We start from the raw sequence: 17,599 nt of genomic DNA on the forward strand, positions 1-17,599 counted from the left end.
GTTTGACAGCTCCCCTGGGATGTCAGTCTCTGGTATCGCAACCCTAGCAAAGCATAAAGACACAGCTCTCTCCCCTCTGCTAACCAAAGCCTGCTTCCTTGTAGCCTCAGAGCCTGCAGCCAATCTAGAAAAGCTTCAAAAATCACTTTGTACAATTTTAAAAAAAACAACCACCACCCCGATTATAGCTGTGAGCAGTTATGGCCCATGTGTGTCACACTGTTTGAGTTTAAGACAACAAAAATTTATTGAAGGTTCATCATAGAACAAGCACCACGAGAGGCACTGAGATCCAAAGATTAGAAGAATTTGATCTTCTGTTGGGATTCTGAGAGGGCCTTCATGTCCTTTTCTTTTCTGAGTCCTGAACCAGATGACAGAGGAAACAGACTGGGATTCAAATACCACCTTCTTTGCTGCTTAAGCTGGTCTGGAGGATGTAGCTGGGACCCAAGGACAAAACAGGAATCTCATTTCTTCCTGCGTGAACTGAACTTCCCCCCTAGACATAGGCTAAGTCACAGGAAACTGCTTTACCGCTATTGCATGAACAGAGAAGAAAGTATATGGCCTGTGGGATAGACAGCTCCGAGAGAGAAACTCAGCAGGAGCACGGGCAGTGAGTGTGTAATGACCCTGTACCTAGTCTTATCAATCACAGAAGTAATTTTTTCTTCCTGGAGGAGGAATAAATAAGGGAAGTGGGCAAAGAATAGAAGGTGTCTCCTCAATACTGTAGACAGGAAGTTTCTATGTTCTTGACCAAAGCAAACTGGGGAGATGGGAATAGCATGGTTTATCCTTCATTTTCCAACCATTTGATCTCTTAACTCATGAGTTTTATAATCAGACCTCTGACCCACTGGATGGGGCTGCCCTCCTGTGATAACGTGTGTCAGGAGCGATAAGACAGAAATGCCGGGGTTGTATTCCAGGCATCAAGGGCAGTCAGCTCCAGCTTTCATAAGACCTTTTCCTCCTGTAGTGGCTTTGTGTGCCCGTCTGGGAACCAGTGGTGGGCTTCCCAGCTGTGCCTGCAGAAGGGTCCATACAGGGACAGAACAGGTACATTGATCAGATTAACTCCAGCACTGTGCTTTGCTCTGAACCAAAGGTTCATTTTCTGTTCTAGTTCTCATCTCAAGAATGTCCAGCCATGTTTCGCTGTGAGCCCAAACTGTAGCATCAGAGTACTCCAGTAATACCGTGACAGCGACATAAAATTGCCTTGAATTAGAATACTCCTCCCATGATTAAATTCCAAAAGGCAATTTAAGTTCCTGCCTCAAGAAGCTCTCAATCTAATAGAATAAGACAAATGCTTAAACAAATAATTACAACCCAATGTGAGCATTTTAGGGTAAAAATGAAACCACAGCGGCTTAGGGGAGGCATTAATCCTATCTGAGAGAGTGGGAAGAGGTTTCACTTAACTGATAGCTTTTTAAAAAACTTTTTATTTTGAAAAAATTTCAAATGTACAGAGAAGTTGCAAGAATGGTAAACATTAACTCGGATTCACCAGTTGTTAACGTTTTGCTGTATTTGGTCTTTCTCTAGTTACACACACACACATGCGTGCACACACACACACTATTATTGTTACTGTTAATTTTGCTGAAACATTTTAAAGTTACAGACATCATCATCCTTTGCCCCTAAATACCTCAGGATGTATCTCTTAAGAACAAGGACCTTCTCTTAGGTAACCACAGTGCAGTTTTCAGATTCGGGAAGTTTAATATTGCTATAATGCTATTATATAGTAAAGAGTCCATTTTCTAATTTCACCACTTGTTCCAATAATGTATTTTATAGCAAATTTTTTTTCAATCTAACATCCAACTCAGGGTTACATGTTATGTTTACTTGTCATATTTGTTTAGTCTCCTTTAATCTAGAACATTTCCTCAGCCTTCCCCTCCTTCCTTCCTTTCTTTTTTTCATGATACTGACATTTTTTTGTGTGTGTGCCGTACGTGGGCCTCTCACTGCCGTGGCCCCTCCCGCCGCGGAGCACAGGCTCCGGACGCGCAGGCCCAGCGGCCACGGCCCACGGGCCCAGCCGCTCCGTGGCACGCGGGATCCTCCCGGACCGGGGCACGAACCCGCGTCCCCTGCATCGGCAGGCGGACTCCCAACCACTGTGCCACCAGGGAAGCCCGATACTGACATTTTTAGATTATAGGTCAGTTGTCTGGTAAAACATTCCTCAGCATGGGTTTGTTTGATTGTTACCTCATGGTTAGATTGCATCATGCTTTGTTTTTCTTTTGAAATAATTTCAAACTTACATAAAAGTCAGAATTATATAGCTTTGCACCTTTTTTTAAGTTCCAAATGATTCTTCTCCAGGTTCACCAATTTTTAACATTTTATCACATCTGCACTTGTTTTATCATTTTCCCTTTTCCCTTTATGTGTGTTTGTATGTGTATGTAGGCGTAGACAGTAGTTTTTTTTAAAAAAATCTGAACCAGTTAAGATAGGTGTCACCCTTTAAGTGACAGCTTTTAAATTTTTTAAAATTTAAATTAAAATTGTGTATATTTAAGGGGTACAACATGCTTTTCTATGCATGTACATACTGAAACGGTTATGATAGTCAAGCTAATTAACATACCGTTTCCTTGCCCCAGAATAGTTAACCTTGTATTGTGGTGAAATCTAACCTCTTAGCAAATTTCCAGTATTCAATACAGTATTACTGACTATAGTCATCATGCTGTACACTGGATCTCTAGACTTCTTCATCCTACATGATGGCAACTTTGTACCCTTTGGCCAACATCTCCTTGTTTGCCCCACCTCCACACCTCTGGAAACCACCATTTTACTCTCTGCTTGTATGTATTCGACGTCTTTAGATTTCACATCTAAGTGAGATCATGCAGTTTTTATCTTCCCACATCTAGATTATTTCATTTCACATAATGTCCTCTGGGTTCATCCATGTTGTCACAAATGGCAGGAGTTTCATCTTCTTAAAGGCTGAATAATATTCCATTGTGTGTATCCATCAATGGACAATTAGGTTGTTTCCATGTCTAGGCTATTGTGAATAATGCTGCAGTGAACATGGGAGTGCAGGTATCTCTTTGAGGTACTAATTTCACTTCCTTTGGGTGTATACCCAGAATAGGATAGTTCTGTTTTTAGTGTTTTGAAGAACCTCCATATGGCTGGATGAATTTACATTCTCACCAGCAGTGCACAGAGGTTCCCTTTGGCAACATTTTGTTATTGCTTGTCTTTTGTTATTGGCAACATCTTTGGCAACATTTTGTTATTGCTTGTCTTTTGATGGTAGCCATCCTAACACGTGTGAGGGGACATCTCGTGGTTTTGCTATGCATTTCCCTGATGATTAGTGATGTTGAGCACCTTTCTTGTACTTGTTGACTGTATGTCGTCTTTGGAAAAATGTCTGTTTAGGTTTTTTCCCATTTTTTATTTGGGTAGTTTGTTTTTTGCCACTGAGTTTTAGGAGTTCTTTATATATCTTTTATATTAACCCTTATCAGATATGTGGTTTGAAAATATTTTCTCCTAATCTGTAGGTTGGCTTTTCAACTTATTGATTCCTTTGCTACGCAGAAGCTTTTTAGCTTGTTTATTTTTGCTTTTGTTGCCCGAGTTTTCATTGTCGTGTTAAGTGACAGCTTTTGAAAAAGTTCTTGAGGGGATGAAGAAGCTTGCCAGTTGGACAGAACAATTTGGTGTGGGAAGGGAATTACAACCAGAGGGATCAGCATGTGTGGAGTTGTAAGCCAATATGTATATGATGTAGCTGGTGAAGACTCAATATTTTAGAGTAACCAGGATGGGGGAGAAGGGACAGGAAGGCAGTTGGACTTTGTTCCATATGAAAAAAGAAACGTTGAAGATATTAAAGCAAAGAGATGATAGCATCATATTATTTTCTAGAGAATTTAACTGTAGGGCATCTTGGAGGAGAAAGGGCAGAAGAGACCAACGAGGTGGACGTTGCATTAGACCAGGTGATGATGAAGACCTGAAGGAAGGGGATGCAGGAGAATCTTTGTTGAATTCCAGCTGTGTGCTGGCCATTTTGCATTTAATTATCACAAAAACCTGAGGTCAGAGAGGTTAAGGAACTTGGCCAAGAATAGTCTTGGTAAGTTTATGGCATAGTTAATATTTGAACCCAGGCCCATGTGGCTCTAAAGGCCTGGGGTCATGAGGGATGGAGCAGGACTGAGAGGTGGCCATAGGATTCTGGTTATCAAACTCTGATAGCCAGTTGGACACAGTGGACAAGGGAGACAGGAGGATAACAGTTGATATTAATGATGAAAATGGGGGAATTCCCTGGCGGTCCAGTGGTTAGGACTCCATATTTCCACTGCAGGGGGCACGGGTTCCATCCCTCATTGAGGAAGTAAGACCCCATGAGCTGTGCAGCACGGCCAAAAAAAAAAAAAAAAATGATGAAAATGGTTACTAGGAAGAAAAAGAATTGGCGAAGACAGAGAAAATGGTCATTTTGTTAATAGTCTCTATGACTTTGGTTTGGAAGGCTGGGTTTGTGCAATACCTAGGACAAGATGTCTAGTGGGCAGTTTGGCTTAAGAGCTCAGAAGAAAGGTCTAGGTTAAAAGTAGAGGGCTTCCCTGGTGGCGCAGTGGTTGAGAGTCCGCCTGCCGATGCAGGGGCATGGGTTCGTGCCCCGGTCCGGGAAGATCCCACATGCCGCGGAGCGGCTGGGCCCGTGAGCCATGGCTGCTGAGCCTGCGCGTCCGGAGCCTGCGCTCCGCAATGGGAGAGGCCACAACAGTGAGAGGCCTGCGTACCGCAAAAAAAAAAAAAAAAAAGTAGTGCCACTTTGGGGCTGCTTTGTCAAAAGCCAGAACAGATGAGAGGAGAATCCGTGAATATGTACCCAGATGTCAGCTAAAGTAGCATTCTCTTTTGAGATTTAAGTGTTGAAGTTAGCTTGTCCCCATCCCACATCCATTGGGGAGTTCAATGCCTGCTCCAAGATTTCTGTTAATTCCTGGGAGCTGATTTTATGGTTCCTTTGGCTTTTGCATTTCTGCTTCCACTAAATTCTTCATGTCACTTGTAACTCAATTCCCTTGTTCTTATTCCTTGGTTCCACGCTGACCCAGTTGTAGAACTCAGACCCGCCCCCGATCTTTTTTTTCCTGGATTTCTCTCCAAATCGCTCACCTAAGGCATTTGTGCATGTGTCAGATATTACTGAAGGCTTAGGGGATTTTATGTCCTTAGCAACACAAACAATGTAAAGTCCAATAATAGGTATTTCTATTTTAAACCTACTTTCAGCTCTGCTGTCCCTGGAGCTCTCTCCCCAAGCTTTTACCTCCCACGTTGTTGTTTGAGCCCCATTTCTCCTTATCCCCCTCCCATTTCCTCTCCTTTTTGCTCTCTTTCAGTCCTCATCTCCTTGGTCTTTTTTTTTTTCTTTCTTTTTTTTAATGTAAAGCTCTGTTTAGCTCTCTCTTTTCTTCAGTTTTATTGTAAGTCTAGCTTTCTTCTTTCATACTTCAAGCATCGGGCTTCCCTGGTGGCACAGTGGTTGAGAGTCCGCCTGCCGATGCAGGGGACACGGGTTCCTGCCCCGGTCCGGGAAGATCCCACATGCCGCGGAGCGGCTGGGCCCGTGAGCCATGGCCGCTGAGCCTGCGCGTCCGGAGCCTGTTGCTCCGCAACGGGAGAGGCCACAACAGTGAGAGGCCCGCGTACCGCAAAACAAACAAACAAAAAAAACTTCATTCATTTCAAGGTAGTTTCCTCAATAAGGCATTTTCTATCCCTAAGAGGAGCTCTGACATCAGCTGCTAAAATAATAATTTTTCACCCCAATATTTATAGATAGGTTTAAAAGTGGGAAGACGGAATTTAAAAGAGATGATGTCTGTTGTTTCTGCTTTCTCTGTGAATATGAGACATGCTCATCTGTTGCGATAACGATGGGCTTGTGAAGATCTGACAGCCAAGGTGAGGGATTCTGTCAATAGAAATTCACCAGATTTCTAAAATATTACAAAATACCATATTTACATAGGATGATTCCTTTAACTAAGCCTACAGACTTGTAGAATTGATCCCTTGCTAGAGATGGATTCTTCAGTTTACTGAGTACTTAGGTCAATATGAGAAAAGTAGAAAAAGCAACGGAGAAGGAAAAAGTCGATGTAAGCAAACTAAAGCCAGAGTAAGGGAGATCACAAGACCTCACTAATCCTCTCTCCCAATGTAGGCATGAATACATGTTAAGCAGTTTTGGCTTAACTGCTGTGTCGGGGCTAGAGAGCTCTTCATCTTGTAACTGAAAAAGGATAAAGGAGTTGCATTAGCTATTTATTGTTCCATAACACATTACCTCACACTTCGTCATTTAAAACACAACTGTTTATTATATCTCAATGTCTGTAGGTCAGGAATTCAGCAGCAGCTTAGCTGGGCCGTTCTGGCTCAGGGTCTTCCATTAGGCTGCAGTCATCCAGAGGCTTGGCTGGAGCTGGGGTGGTCTGCTCCCAGTTTTACTCACCTGGCGTTGGGCAGGAAGCCTCAGTTCCCTATCACAAGGACCTCTCTGTAGTGTTGCTCATGACATGGCATCTGGCTTCTTCCAGAGTGAGGGATGGAAGAAAGAGACAAACCATGGTGAAAGCTGAAAAGCCTTGTATAACTTAATCTCAGGAGCGACACGTCATCACTTTTCCCGTGTTCTCTTGGTCACACACACCATCCCTGGTATAGAGTGGGAGGGGACCACAAGGGTGTGAATACCAGGGGCAGGGATCATGGGGGACGTTTTGGAGGTCTGCCAACACAGGAGTCTTTCCACAAACTTTTTTTTTTTGTTTTTTTGGTACAGGGGCCTCTCACTGTTGTGGCCTCACCCGTTGTGGAGCACAGGCTCGGGACGCGCAGGCTCAGCGGCCATGGCTTACGGGCCCAGCTGCTCCGCGGCACGTGGGATCTTCCCGGACCAGGGCATGAACCCGTGTCCCCTGCATCGGCAGGCGGACTCCCAACCACTGCGCCACCAGGGAAGCCCCCACAAACATTTTTTTTGAGTGTGTCTGTGTGGGCTTATACTTTAAAATGCCATGTAGGGGGATATTTAGACAGACTGGTAGTTAGTTGACTTTTGGATTTAACGGACTAGTAAAATAAAAAATAACTGATAGTGGTAGGGAGCAAAATAGGTATGTTTCAGTATTTCATCATATAAGGAAGATAAAGAAAAAACTGCCATTTACCATTATCATCATTTCATAAAAACACATGTTAGCACAAGAAAAGGGAAAGGACATAATCGCAAAGGACAATCTTTTCAATTGAATAAATTTAGCTTTATTAAAAACTCACTAACTTGCCTTGGCTTTTCTCGTTTAACTGTAGACTGATGAAAACTTCATTTGATCTTGCTCTAAAAACTGTCATTCAGGGGCTTCCCTGGTGGCACAGTGGTTGAGAGCCCGCCTGCCGGTGCAGGGGACGCCGGTTCGTGCCCCGGTCCGGGAAGATCCCACATGCCGCGGAGCGGCTGGGCTCGTGAGCCATGGCCGCTGAGCCTGCGCGTCCGGAGCCTGTGCTCCGCACCGGGAGAAGCCACAACAGTGAGAGGCCCGCGTACCACAAAACAAACAAACAAACAAACAAAAAAAACTGTCATTCAGGAACCACCGAGACAGACATGGAAGGTCTTTAGAGATGACTATGAGAATCATGTAGAAACACATAATAGTCCATTCAAAGTAAGTGAAAAAGGGAGAAATGGAAATGGTTGATACATAAAGATAGCAATTTTACAAAATTGGGCTCATGAGCTGGAAGGAAGACATAGAGTTGGCAAATATTTAATTATCAGTTTTTGTGATTGTTTTGCTATTAATTTATGTGCCTACTAACATTTACATGCTTATTGTTTAAGCTAATTAAATATGAAATATAAGGAAATATTGAGCATCATTGAAACATAGTTAAATGTACATAAAAATAATACAAATGCAGGTAGTATTTGAACTTTTAAAGGATTTTCATACTTAGCATTTGTCACATATGGTTAAAATGTTTTTGGATTATTTACATCAGCCATCCTTTTACTAAATAATCACCTCTTCACCTTACAGTTATGCTTTTCATCGTAACCTACACAACGTAATGATGTGTGTCCCTTTGTAACAAGAGGGTGAAATAATCCGACATTAGCGTTATCCATTAGAGTTGAGCTTTGGGTTGTTCGTTTTGGACCGCAGAATTGATGTATTTGTAGAAATGTGGTCACACTTTCATTTGGTTCCAGTTTTGACCTGTGGCATAGTCTTTGCAAGGCTTCTGAAGGCTTGGGTTGAGGAAGGGGTCAATGATTATTTTGTTCTGGGATTGACTGGGACCACTAGCAACATGCTCTCACTAATTAGGTTGAGAATTCATATTTAGGAATATTTGGGAAAATAGTGTTTCTCTTTAATAAAATCTGGTTGCAAACCTTCATGAATTGGTTTAAAATCTCCACATTTTTCTTTTGAAAATCTGGTTGGCAGAAACTACTTAAAAAGAATACATAAACCCATATGTTATTAAAAAGTTATATATTTTAAAAGTTTTGAGCAAGATTACATTTGGAAATTGCTCTTTCAGTTTTGATTTTCCAGCCAAATTGGTTAACTAAGATGTTAATTGACGTTCTTTAAGTACCTCTGAGACACTTGGCTAATTTTCAGTTGGAATGCCTTGTTTACAGGAAGCTTTTTTTTTTTTTTTTTTTTTTTGCGGTACGCGGGCCTCTCACTGCTGTGGCCTCTCCCGTTGAGGAGCACAGGCTCCGGACGCGCAGGCCCAGCGTCCAGTCCATGGCCCACGGGCGCAGTCTCTCCGCGGCATGTGGGATCCTCCCAGACCGGGGCACGAACCCGTGTCCCCTCATTGGCAGGTGGACTCCCAACCACTGCGCCACCAGGGAAGCCCTACAGGAAGCATTTTTAAGTGAAAGTAGTGAGCAGTTGATTTTTTGAATCTTTGAGTAACTTTTGGTATTAGGACAATTTTGGAGTCGTGGAGCTACCTACAAATGTGACATTGGAACTCAGCCATCTAGTGCTTGGCCTGACTTGTCTTTTTTCTGGTTATAGCTCTCACTGCAGTAAGGTCTTCAGCTAGTCATTCGTGCCATGTTGTGGCATGTTGTACCTAACTGGGCACATTTTTACTACTCACTGGCCTAATTTAGGGCAAGTGTTAGGTGCCTGTATATTTGCCTTTGGGAACATTTGCGTCACTATTTGGAACTTCCAGGAGCAGGCTTAGGAAATTTTGATGGCATTTTGATATCTACTGATCGTCCAGTGTGACTGCCTCGGCAAAGCTGTGCTGACATGGTGAGCAGAGAATAAAAACACACAGGGGAGAAGGCTTTTGAGGGAAGAAGGGAACTTAGAGACAGATACATTATATTTGAGGGACAGTAACTTTTAGAATGTTAATTGGTCATTATAGATTACACGTCTTGTGTAGACAACAGGTTTGCCTCAGGCTAAGCTTCCTGATGTGAAACTAGTACAAAACTTATTTTTCTTTTTTTAAACAAATTTTTTATTGGAGTACAGCTGATTTACAATGTTGTGTTAGTTTCAGATGTACAGCAAAGTGAATCAGTTATACCTATACATATATCCACTCTTTTGTTAGATTCTTTTCCCATATAGGCCATTATAGAGTATTGAATAGAGTTCCCTGTGCTCTACAGTAGGTTCCTATTAGCAAAACTTATTTTTCACAGCCACGTGCAAGGTAGTGAGGAAACGAGTTAAATCCTCTTTTTGACGGTAATACATGCTTTGTTTTGGACCTCAGGTTAACTCGGTGTTCTTACTACAAATTATCGCAAACCACCCAAACCGTCCCACCTTTTGCCAGATGACAAAACAGCCTCTTTTTAACTTCAAAGCAAGGACTTTCAGACTGAGCCATTTAGCAGGCTAAAGAGTGCTATCCGTGGAGCCTCAGAAGATGACCTTTTGTCTTTTTTGGCATTGATGGACCAAAGAGAAGAGTAACCTTGGAACTCTAATCTAGAAATTGTCATGCATTGTTCTAAATATAAGCCACAAAATTGCTCAGTCATATATAGAAAGATCCTGAGTAGTGGTTGTCAGCACCTTCTTTTAAAATCAAAGCATTACGGAGAGAACAAGTTCTTATCTGACTTAAACTCACTGATAATTCCTGAATCATACCTTTTGAAGGTTGCTGGGGGTCACCAATGGCTTGGTTGTGATTGATCTAGAAGCTCTGCTGAGTGGACTGTGGGCCTGGCCGTTATCATGGAAAGTGACAACTGGCACCTCCCTCCCTGAGACTTGCAGTAACTTTTATCATCAATTTCTCCTTCCATAGCATGAAAACCCCCTTCTCCTGGGTATTAACATTTTGGGGAAAATAGGTAATCAGTGGGGACCTGCTAAGAGAGCGTTTTGCTGAAATTTTTTAAATAAACAATTTCCTGGTATAAGAACACAGTCTTACTTAGTATAATTTGTCACATTATATGCATTTTATGTTTCTCTGGCATCTACAACTCAAACTGTAATTCCCTTGTGAAAGAAGTACTTACCAACTTCTTCAGACAGCCAGTTTTTAAATCTTTTTTTATCATTTCTCCATTTAACAGAATCAGATGCCTTAGTTAAATCCATTAACGCAACATGCAATTCACGTTGCCATTTTCAGCATTTCCCTCGCACTGCAGTGTAGTCAAGTTGTTAAGATTTCAGGCTCTGGGATCAGACTACTTGGGTCCAAATCCTGGCACCATCACCTACCGGGTGTGTGATTTGCACAAGTTACTTGTCCTCTCTGGGCTTCCGTCTTCTCCTCCGAGAAATGGGAATCGTAATGGTACTTACTGTGTAGGGTTGTCATAGGGACTAAATGAGGTAATACGTGCCACAAACAAACCTATTCACACTAGTTTAAATAAGTAAGGTTTTCTTTTTTGTGCTAGTATGGTTACGTGAGCAATCTGATGGATACCCAGTGGCAGGTGGGGCGCCTGCGTACCAGAGCTGGAGAGTAAGCAGCCTCTGGGGCGTGTCCCTCCATCTCCCACAGGTTTGCTTGCTTCCTTCTGTGTATTGGCTTTCTTTTCTGCAGATCAACTTTCTTTGCTTATCACAGTGCATATGTCCAGAAATTCTTTACCTCAAATCTGTGCAATTTCTTAGATGAAGCACTCTCTATCACCTGACTCAGCTTCAAAGTGTCCGGCTCCCAAGTGTCCAGGTGAGAGCAAGTCCAGTCAGCTGGGGCTGGAGGGGAAGGAGGCCATGCAGTAGGAGTGGCGGCTCTTTCCAAAGGCTGATGGATTTAGGGTCTCTAAGAAGGTGGCGGACGGGGCCAGCAGTAATTGGCATCTCTAGGATAATCATAGCAACAGTGTTCAAGGGTGATTAAAGGCTCCTTGCCTTAACCATTAATTACTTAATTTTAAAAACTTTTTAAATTGAAGGATACCATATATATAGAAAAGGACACATATGAAAAGTGTACAGCCTGATGGATTGGGACAAACTGAACGCACCTGTGTAACTGCACCCAGCTTAAGAAAACAGCAGGACCAGTGCCCACGCAGCCCCTTTTGTTCCCCTCTAGTAACTACTTCCTAAGAGTAGATTAGTTTTGCCTGTTTTCATATTTTCTATGAGTGGAATCATACCCTATATACTTTTTCATGTCTGTCTTTTTTTGCTAAACATTGAGACATTCATCAATTTTGTTGTGTATATTTGCAAAGCATTCATTCTCATTGCTGTAAAGTATTCCACTGTGTGAATACACTATACTTTATCTAGTCTACCGCTGATGGACATTTGGGTAGTTTTTATTCTGTTTCTGTCTGTTTCTAGTGGTGCTGCCATGGACTGGTTTTGTTGAACATGTACGTGTTAGTACTGATTACTTTTACCACCAGAGGCTTATATACGGTGTGGTGAATTATCTTCCATTACATATAATTGTATTGATGGTCTCTTAAGGGTGAATATTGTTATGATTTTATCTAGTGATTTCTTATTTTTTTAAAAAAATTAGTTTATTTTTGGCTGTGTTGGGTCTTCGTTGCTGTGCGCGAGCTTTCTCTAGTTGCGGCGAGCGGGGTCTAGTTTACCCTTCGTTGCAGGGCGTGGGCTTCTCGATGCGGTGGCTTCTCTTTGTTGTGGAGCATGGGCTCTAGGCACGCGGGCTTCAGTAGTTGTGATACGTGGGCTCAGTAGTTGTGGCTTGTGGGCTCTAGAGTGCAGGCTCAGTAGTTGAGGTGCACGGGCTTAGTTGCTCCATGGCATGTGGGATCTTCCCAGACCAGGGCTTGAACCCATGTCCCCTGCATTGGCAGGCGGATTCTTAACCACTGCACCACCAGGGAAGTCTGATTTCTTTTTATGTTGTGACTTTCATGGCATGAAGGCAGGGTCATGTTCTAGACATTTTGCATATATGAAAGAACCTTGCATATATTTTGGTAGGTGCTCAGCTACTTATTGATGGAATGAATGAATGAATGAACAAATGGATGAATGGTGTATGCCTCCTTTTCTGGGAACAAGCCCTGTTTTTTTTTTGTTTGTTTTTTTGCGGTACGCGGGCCTCTCACTGCTGTGGCCTCTCCCGTTGCGGAGCACAGGCTCCGGACGCGCAGGCCCAGCGACCATGGCTCACGGGCCCAGCCACTCTGCGGCACGTGGGATCCTCCTGGACCGGGGCACGAACCCGTGTCCCCTGCATCGGCAGGCAGACTCTCAACCACTGTGCCACCAGGGAAGCCCAACAAGCCCTATTTATAGGAGAGGCTCCAACTGCTATATTTAGACAAGGTTCACCTGCTGCTCAACCAAGGCTGATGGATCGAGGGGTGGAAAAGGGACCCAAGCCAGGCCAGTCATATCTCTTTTCTGGGAATTTAAAATTTGGAACCAAAAATAAAGAGACTGGGCACTGCTGAGTCCCTATGACCATGCTTTAGAGAGAAGACCCATAGGCTCCTGCTATTAGAAGCCTACAGTATGTTGTGAAAGGTCATAATATTGAGAGGTCTTATATCAGCGAAGATGAGCTTCATTGTATGTCCTGTTGTCTTGGCTTTCTTTCTTGAGGAGAGCCCCTGTGAATGTGATTGTATTTCCTGAGCCAGAACTTAAAATAGTAAGGCAACAGCCCAGGAGAGGACTTGAAGCCAGGAACTAGGTGTGAGACTGCAGAGGACAGATTGTAGAGATCCTACACGTCAAGGCTTTAAGTCTTGAAAATTGATTTAACGTGCAGGTAAAGAGAGATGTCAAAGATGACACCAGGGGAATTCCCTGTTGGTCCAGTGGTTAGGACTCGGTGTTTTCACTGCCGAGGGAACGAAGATCCTGCAAGCTGCATGGCGTAGCCAAAAAAAAATGATGCCAGGGTTTGAGTTTCTATGTTAGGAAAGATAATGGTCACACTATTATAAATAAGGGCATTTGAGGAGAGCATAGGGGGAAGGGATAAAGATGAGTTCAGTGTGGGATACATTAAGCTTAAGGTCCTGGTAAGACAACCAGATTGTTCTGGTCAAGAATATTGACTTTGAAGTTGGGGAGACTTGGAGTTCCATCTGTACTTTGCACTTCACTCTGTGACCTTGGGCACCTTATTTAGCCTCTTGACATGTCAGTTCCCTATCAGTAAGCTGATATCACCCTGCAAGGATTTAACTGAGACAATGCCAACGAAGGGTTTAGCTTAGGATTCATAAAATAGGTATTCATAGGATGATGATGGTGATGTCTCCAGTGCAGCTGGAAAATAGGGACTGGGGCGATGCAGTGAGGGATCTGCTTCGAGGTTTAGATGATACTAGGAAGAGAACGCGGAGAGGAAAAGAAAGTGGCCCACATCATAGCTAGAGAGATTAACTGTGGGAGAAAAGAGGCTCACAAGATCCAAAGGAGGCAGGTGCTCAGCAGCACCCAGGGCTCTAGGGATGTCAAGGTTTGACCAAATTTTGGTTGGGTATCCTTTTTCACCCTAAATCTTGAACTATTGTTGGAATCAAATAAGTCGGCGTTAGGGGCAGCAATGTTAAGTCACTCAGATGTAGAAGAAGATATTTAGGATGAGTCCGCCAGGAAGCAGCTATCTGCAGGCCCTCTTTTGTCCGCGTGGAGATGAACCAGTGCTTGGTGATGAACCATCCCTGGCTTCTGGGCTTCTGTTGCGTCTCCTCCCACACTGCCAGACTTCTGCCTGCTGCCACAGACCTCTGGAGGAGAGCCAAGAAGATGAAGCGTGGAAAAAAAAAAAAAGAACAACTTTAGGCTATTCTTTTTTTTTTTTTTTTTTTTTTGCGGTACGCGGGCCTCACTGTTGTGGCCTTTCCCATTGCGGAGCACAGGCTCCAGACGCGCAGGCTCAGTGGCCATGGCTCACGGGCCCAGCCGCTCCGCGGCACGTGGGATCTTCCCGGACCGGGGGACCGGGGCACAAACCTGTGTCCCCTGCGTCGGCAGGCGGACTCTCAACCACTGCACCACCAGGGAAGCCCAGGCTATTCTTGATATTTGGGCAACAGAACAGTTTTCCCCATTTTCATTTCATTTCATTTCTTTTGATTTTTAAAGCATTTTGATTTTTGCTTCCCTGCCTCCAACTTTTCTCAACAAAATTGGTAAAAGTTAGAAAGGAATTTTTTTGTGTGTGATAAATTTATTTTATTTACTTTATTTTTGTCTGCGTTGGGTCTTCGTTGCTGCACGTGGGCTTTCTCTAGTTGTGAGCAGGGGCTGCTCTTCGTTGTGGTGTGCAGGCTTCTGCCGTGGAGCACAGGTTCTAGGAGCACGGGCTTCAGTAGTTGTGGCACATGGGCTCAGTAGTTGTGGCTCATGGGCTTTGGAGCGCAGGCTCAGTACTTGTGGCACACGGGCTTAGTTGCTCAGCAGCATGTGGGATCTTCCTGGACCAGGGCTCGAACCCGTGTCCCCTGCATTGGCAGGCAAATTTCTAACTACTGCACCAGCAGGGAAGCCCAGAAAGGGGTTGTTTTTGTACATATATGACAGTGGTACGACTTTGAAGGTTTAAGTTTGTCCTTAGTAATAAAGGGAAAAGGAGAGGTAAGAGTGTGGTGAGAGGGAAGAGTAAGAAGATGTCAGGAAAGAGAGAAGAAAAGGGGGATCAGAAAAAGGAGGGGTGGATGGGTTTGGGGAGATGTAGAGTGTTCTCTGGAGAACAGGTTGCTAGGTTTTTTAAAGTTTTGTTTTGCAAATGGAAACCTTAGCCCAAACTGTCCCATGTCAGCCTCTGGGCTCCACCAGGAAAGGTGTGTGGATGAGACAGGGCATCTGTGGAAGGGTCTCAGGGCGTGCAGTTTGTCTAACGTACAGACCACCCAAGTACGGGGATCCCAGCTCTCCCCTGCCTTGCCTCCCCAGCTTCTTCATATCCTGGTGTGTGTCCGGTTCCCTGGTTGGAAAACCCTGGAGTAGAAGCCCCGTCCTTTGGAAATTAAAAGCATGTTTAAAGAAAGTTGAAGCAGATTTGATCTTACATCATATTGCATTTACGGATAATGGCTTAAACGCATTCCTGAGTGAACATTAATAATCAGGTGTGTCTTCCAGGATTGGTGGAGTTCCTCAACCCACTCCCATCATTTCAGTTAAACAAGAAGTTTTGTCCTGACTTTGTAAGTTTGAAGTTGACAGCGACGCGTCTCTTAGGGCAGTAGGAATATGTGCGCTTTTCCTCTCACAGGGGTCGGCTCTTAAGTATTTCAAACTGCATCGCCTTTTCCTCCCAGTTTTGGTGGATCATGCCAACACGACTGGACTAAAGCATTGTTTTTGCAAACCCCCGGGATTTTTTTTCCTAGGCGTCACGCCGTCCGGCCTTTTCTTTGTTGTTAAATAATCAGAGTGTTTCACAACTCCAGACCATTGCCAGAGACCGGTAAGCTCACTGAGGAAGGCCTTTTCTGTGGGGATGGCTTTATTTTTAGACCTAAAGTTCACCGGGCCGCTCCAAGCGGCTGAGGTTCTGGAGTCAGAACGCGATCCAGAACCGGCGGGAGCATTCTCTTCGCAAGCCCCGGAGAGGTTTTTCGGAAAGGGTTGGGAGCATTGGTAGGACGCGGGTCTGAGGGCCCAGAGGGCGGGCACGGGCTTCTTCCACGCGGGCGTCTCCCACAATCCCCGGCGCGGCCGCTCGCGGTGCCCAAGGCCTTGGCGGCCCTTCGGGCGCGGTCGGCAAAGTTGCTGACGCCCCGCCCCGCTCCTTTGCCCCAGCCACGCCCCTTTGCCCCCGCCCACCGCCAACTCCCCGCCCCCCACGCTCCCCTCGCGCCCCCGCCCCCACCCCCACCCCCAGCTCGCGAGCGCCCGGGTTCGGCCATTTCCGGCGCGGCGCACTTCGGCAAGTTCCGCCGGCGCTGGTCGGAAATGGCTGCCAGCCTGCAGGGGGAGCTGAGGATCCGGCGCGGCCTGGAAGGCGGGCTGCAGGCGGCGAGAGCGGCTGTTGGGAGCCCGAGTCTCGCGCAGGCGGCGGTGGCGGCTCGTCCCTGAACTGGAAGCCGGTAGGACTCCTGGCGGCGGCGGGAGCCCGGAGCAGCCGGGGCGGCAGCCCGGAAGGGGCTCGTGGTAGGGATCCCGGGGCCGGCCGCTTTGGGGCCGCGGGAGCCGGCGAAAGGCTGCTGCCCGGTGCGGCGGGGGCGTGCAGCCTCGGAGTAGGCCTTCTCAGACGTCTCGGGAGAGGACTTCCAGAGCCTTAGCCACCAGCGAGGGGGGTGGGTAACGGGTAACGGGCCCCCTCGGGGGTTTGGGGGGGTCTAAACGCGACCACCCCACCCCCAGACGCCTCCTATAGTCCCAGTTACCTCGCACCCACCTCTACCCCTTTTTCTAAAGGCTCGGCCTCAGCTGTGCAGCCCTCTCCCCTTCTTTCCCCCCCTGTGTTTGTCCAGCTGTTTGTGCAGAGCATCTTCGGTCCACGAAGGGGCCTCCCGGCCTGCCCCCCTCCCCTTTTCTGCGTGCACACACTCCCAGTTCTGCTTTCCGCTGCATTCAGACACAGCCGCCAGCAGCTGCTCTTCCTCTGGCTCTTTTCACCAGGCTCACCTCCTTTTATGAGGAGCCCACAGTCAGAATAGCCACTTCCTGCCCAAGGGTCCAGGTGCTGCTGTTCTGTGCTTCTGGGGCCCTGGGGCCCAGGATCTGAAGCGGTGGGCCCAAAGCTGCTTGGGCAGGAGAGGGGCTGCGGAGTGCGCGTCTACACGACTGAAATCTTAGCCGAGTTATTCGGATTACCCGGCACGGTTCAGTGCGAATCCGGAACCCTATGGAGACCGGGCAGGGCTGCCAGACTGCAGAGAGGCTGTTTCTCTTCTCCACGTTGAGCCAGTGGTTCAGAACCTTTTTAAGTTTTTGTGGCTCTCAAAAGATTTGAATTTGATGGATTCCTCTCTCCTCTTTTCTTTTCAGAAATTCTAAGGGGCTTCATCAAGTCCTCTCGGTTCCACTCCTTTGGAGGAGGAGAGGCAGAGCGCATGTCGTTTTTTCCCCCATATGTGGTTTATCTAAGAGGT

General features: G+C 45.6%; 1 protein-coding gene across 3 annotated transcripts in view; it reads left to right on the plus strand.

The window, feature by feature from the left end:
• EXTL3 (exostosin like glycosyltransferase 3) overlaps nt 1-17,599 on the plus strand; it is a 126,042-nt gene that overhangs the window by 46,145 nt on the left and 62,298 nt on the right. For 2 of the 3 annotated variants that reach the window (XM_082842623.1, XM_082842626.1), the window contains exon 1: nt 16,529-16,591. The exons of the other annotated variant lie outside the window; for it this stretch is intronic. The gene's annotated coding sequence lies outside the window, so the exon portion shown is untranslated. Of the gene's footprint in view, nt 1-16,528; nt 16,592-17,599 lie in introns of those variants that run through there. 3 annotated transcript variants of the gene reach the window in all.

The sequence above is a fragment of the Leucopleurus acutus genome, assembly GCF_964270905.1.
Source record: "Leucopleurus acutus genome assembly, chromosome: 7".
Lineage (NCBI taxonomy): Eukaryota > Metazoa > Chordata > Mammalia > Artiodactyla > Delphinidae > Leucopleurus > Leucopleurus acutus.